Source organism: Lynx canadensis, chromosome A3 (assembly GCF_007474595.2).
Source record: "Lynx canadensis isolate LIC74 chromosome A3, mLynCan4.pri.v2, whole genome shotgun sequence".
Lineage (NCBI taxonomy): Eukaryota > Metazoa > Chordata > Mammalia > Carnivora > Felidae > Lynx > Lynx canadensis.
In genome coordinates this window covers 127061042-127066139 of record NC_044305.1, presented here as the reverse complement: position 1 = coordinate 127066139, position 5098 = coordinate 127061042, and the positions used below count along the sequence as shown (strand labels likewise).

The following is a 5098-nucleotide window of genomic DNA, read 5'->3' as shown; positions in this document are numbered from 1 at the left end:
CTTGAACAAACGAATAAATGTATCCCACTCCTAAAAGAAAGTTAAATACCAGAAAGGTATCAATTCCATATTTAAAATACACTAAGTCCAACAAAAATACCAGTAGTACTTTTTACTAGCTAAAAAACTGCATAATTCTCCTAAAATATATATATTGAAAAAAGTGAGAAAGAAATCATCTTGAAATATATCAAAATACAGTATTATGTTGAAATAGTTACATTATCAAATTAATCTGTATATCTTTTTTAAAATGTTTTATTTATTTTTGAGACAGAGACAGAGCATGAGTGGGGGAGGGGCAAAGAGAGAGGGACACACAGAATCCGAAGCAGGCTCCAGGCTCCGGGCTGTCAGCACAGAGCCCGCCACAGGACTTGAACTCACAAATGGTGAGATCATGACCTGAGCTGAAGTCAGATGCTTAATCTACTGAGCCACCCAGGCGCACCTACCAGCATAATTTATTAATGAATTAAAAAGTACTAATGTTAAAAAGGATATATCAGAACACATAACAAAATAAAACACAACAAGATCTCTAAAAGGAAAGAGAAAAAAGTAATTTATAAACCTGACTTAAAATTAGAACTCTATGTGGACTACTGCTTCCCATCCTCTGCTGGATTGTGACCTCTTATTCAGAATATTTTTCTTATACATGAAGATGGATTTTTTGGTCTTCTTATTTATATTCCTGTATACATCCCTTAATGGATATTAGATGTTCTCAGGGTAAATTCAGAAAAGGGAAAATAAGGACATGACAACCTTTATGGGTGAGATGCATGTCATTTGTAACTACCTCCTAGAACCTAGCACAATCCTTATACACAATTGGCATTCATTCAGACTTGCTGAATAAATGAATACTTGGATGAGAACAAGAATACCGGTGGTAAGTCACAGTAGCTTTCACAGAATCAAGAAACATAACAGTATGGCTGGAACCATACTCTCTATCTACCAAAACATCAAAAATAAAACTGAAGTTGAGATTATAGACTTAATCATTCAAGAAAGACACTTTTTCCTCACATTTTTAAATTTTAGAAATTCCATAAACTTAAGCAGAGAGGAAAACTGAGGTAAATGCATTATTTTTGTTGTTTTAGAAGCACACTGTGCTAGTTAATTTTATTTGTTCAAGGGCTCATTTGCAAGCATTAAACCAAGCGTGGGCTTGAAGTCTGTGAGTCCAGATTCACATATTTAAGAAGATAAAAGCAAACTGTGATCCATGAATGTGGATGAAAACTTAAGGCTCACAGTTAATCACATTGTAGTTTTTAAATTTCTACAGCCTAGAAGCCATAAGTCACAGGTCGTTTAGGTCTTTCTGGATGTCCCACAAGGTCTCTGAGCTGAGCAAACTCATCATCATTCAGCTTCTGGTTGATAACACTGGTTAATCCCCAAGCATTCAGGATAGATGGAAGGCTCATGGAGACTTTGCTCTCCATGTCATACATTCCCTTCATCATCGTTGACTCTGGAGAAGTCATGGATAGACTTTTCAACACGGATTCAGTGAGATCAACCACACTTAATCCAATAGTCCAGCTGGTATATCCTTTTAGCTTGATGACTTCATAGGCACTTTCAACCACCGTCTTATGTACATCTTTACAACTGTCACTGTCATTGTCTGTTTCCATTTCTGGATTCAGTTCCTGGAGACAAAATACCTCCCACATTCACTTTATTCTGCACAGCCACACTTGAGTTGCCATGTTCTCCCAAAATCCATCCATGGCAGCTGCTGGGATGAATGTCAAGTTTTACAGCCAGAAGATAGCAAAATCTAGCTGCGTCTGGATTATACCCACTTCCAATCACACTGTGCTAGGCTAGTCCACTTAATTTCCAGGTAACATATCCACTGGGATATGAGAATATCCACTGGGTTGGAAACCACAATTATGATGCAGTCAGGACTGTACTTGACTTATGTAGGAATAATGAATTTGAAGACATTCACATTCCTCTGTACCAGACTGAGAGGTTCTCTCCCTCCTGCTGGTGGACTCCTGGAGTTACCACCATAATCTTAGAATTGGAGGTCACAGAGTCATCATTACCTGCCAAAATTTAGGTATCTAAAGAAATAAGTTCCCATGTTTCAGGTCCATTATTTCTCCTTTGAGTTTATCTTCCAAAATATCCACGAGCACAAGTTCATCCTCCAGAGATTTTCCCAGAATGCTGATGGCATATGCCATACCAACTTGTGCAACATCCACTATAGTAATCTTATTGTTTTGGACAATTGCTCTTCTTCTGCAACTGGTGCAATCAGTTTTTCCTTGTGAGTTGCCATTGTGCCCAGGAGAGATGTGAGAATCATGTGAGGAAGATAATAGGTAAATACTTTCTACTTATAGACCAGAAAGAATTTGGAAAGTTTTCTGAACTCTCTAACATTGTTATCTTTCAGTATAAGGCCTAGAGATGAAACAACTTTACCAAATATTAGGTCAGTTGTTAGCAGAGTATGGCATGAGTTCAGTTCTCCTGGATCCACGGTTGCTGCTCTTTCCACCATACTCTTATACTAACCAAACATTTCTTTCTTTTTTTAAAAAATTTTTTTTAACGTTTATTCATTTTTGAGACAGAGAGACACAGAGCATGAATGGGGGAAGGTCAGAGAGAGAGGGAGACACAGAATCTGAAACAGGCTCCAGGCTCTGAGCTGTCAGCACAGAGCCCGATGCAGGGCTTGAACTCACAGACCGCAAGATCATGACCTGAGCCAAAGTCGGACACCCAACAGACCAAGCCACCCAGGCGCCCCAAACATTTCTTAGTAAAACACAAAAGTGGTGGGTAGAGAAAACAGGAGCCAATAGCATTAAATTTTAGAATAGGTAAGGAAAAAAAAAAAAAAACCTTGTATTTAAATAAACTTATTACAATTAATACTTCAAAAGATATGTAAAACAGGATATATTTAATCAATCAGTATCTATTTGTTTACCATACATTTATTAATCATCTACCATATGAAGACACAACACAAGATGTAGGAGATGTAATGATGAATAGATCAGAAGTTGTTCCTGCCCTCATGGAGTTTTGAGTTTAAGGACTAAGGGTCAACAATGAGATTGAGATAACACAATCTGGAGATTAGGCTACTTTGGAGTAAAAATGTGACTACTTACCTGGACCATTCTGTTTAATTAAAATTAACTGAGGAACTGAGATTTTATAGAAATATAAGTAAAAAAAAATAGTGCCCATGGGTGGCTCAGTCAGTTAAGCATCCAACTTTGGGTCAGGTCATGATCTCATGGCCCATGAGTTTGAGCCCCACATCAGGCTCTGTGCTGACAGCTCAGAGCTTGGAGCCTGCTTCAGATTCTGTGTCTCCCTCTTTCTCTCTGCCCCCCCCCCATTCATTATCTGCTTCTCTCTCTCTCTCTCTCTCTCTCAAAAATAAGCATAAAAAGTAAATTAAAAAAGAAATATAAGTCAAAAATAATCTCTAAGAGAAACTATTTTCAGGTGACTATCCTCTGAAGTTTATTTCTCAATTTTTACATAGAAAATCCTGCACCTTAACAACCACAAATCCAAACCAGTCTTCAATCTCTATATCGAACATCAGTCCTCATTAAAATGTACACAAAGCTGTCTCCAATGACATCTACTGGAGAGAATCAATCTGAAATATATATGAGATCTTCAAGGGAGGTAAAAATAGAAACTTTTAGGAATCTTTGAGGAATAGTAAGTACTTCAAATTTACCAAATAAAGATCCAGGTCTGTACACATATCCACACTTTTCAAAGAGTTTGCAAATCAATCATATCATTAAGGCTCTAGGATTTGAATGGTAACACGTTTTGATATCATGCTGGAGTGACAATGAAGGCATTGGCTTTCCCAAACTGATCTACTGAAAAGAAAATTCTTCTGCACAAGGGTCTTATAGTAAAGTCAGATGACCCTGCAATCCGGGAGCCCTAGTTTCCTGGGCAACATAAACAGAACAGAGACAAGAGCCAAACACAGGTATCACCTCCTGGTGGTACTTTGTTAAGATGAGTCCTGGAGGTGCCTAGAAATTCCTAAACTTTCTTTTCCTTGAACTCTCTGTTTTCCTAAACTGGAGAAGGAAGAAAGCAGAGCTATGGAGAACTGAGTTGCAAAAGGCGTCAGGATGCTGGATCAGCTTGAGATGGCAAGGTATTTCTAAAGAGGCAAAAAGGTCAGAACCAAGGGTGACGAGGATAAAGCTATTACAGAAATCCAGAGCCCAAGGAAAACTTAGGAAGGATGACCATTCTAGGACCCAGAATCCTTCTGTGCTATGACAAGGACTGTTGGTGGTTTGTGAGGTTGACTGTACACCAGGTACTATGTTTACTGCTTTGTGTTACTATCTGTTTAAGTCCTCACAGCTCAATGAGTTTCCATCTCTTCTGCCCCTGACAATTTATCCCAGACTGATATGTCCCAATACCTGTCCTACCCCTGACTCCTAGATGTGTCTCCACAGCATAGACCTCCTTTTCTATCGTCTACCTAAATCTTAATGGAGTTGTTTTCATATTTAAATACAATTACTTCTTCCTTTGTGAGTTCATCTCTCCTATTTACAGGTTTTCCAAAAGTACAACTGAAATCCAAATGCCTCTTTGTTAAATAAGAGGGGAAATATGATATTTACCCAGAGGGCACTTTTTATAAAAGGACTGCTGTACACATCAGTGAATATAAGACTGTAAATAACCTTGGAAGGAGGTCAAGGTCTTGGCTAATATTCCTCTTTTTATGCCCTGCTTGGTAATCATCAAATATCTAGTACATGGTCTCCATAAGGCAGCCAGTAAAGAACATTCAGAGGCAGGAACTCTGATGCCAGATGACAGAGAAATCTATGATTCCTGGCCTGGCTGCTTTTTTACAGTTTCTACAAGCACGTAAGTCGGCCTCACTCATCAGTCAGTCCAAGCATGTGATAGCAATTGCTCATCCAGTCACTAAAATCAAGGAAGAGGTGGGGAAATCAGCTACAAGCAAAGGTTGATATTGACTGTTAACACCAAAAGGTTGTTTAGCATCACAGCAGACATGACAAAGAAAAGG

General features: G+C 38.4%; 1 pseudogene; it reads right to left on the bottom strand.

The window, feature by feature from the left end:
- Nucleotides 1-1318: 1318 nt before the first annotated feature.
- Nucleotides 1319-2320, bottom strand: LOC115509780 (annotated as a pseudogene).
- Between the last annotated feature and the right edge of the window lie 2778 nt (nucleotides 2321-5098).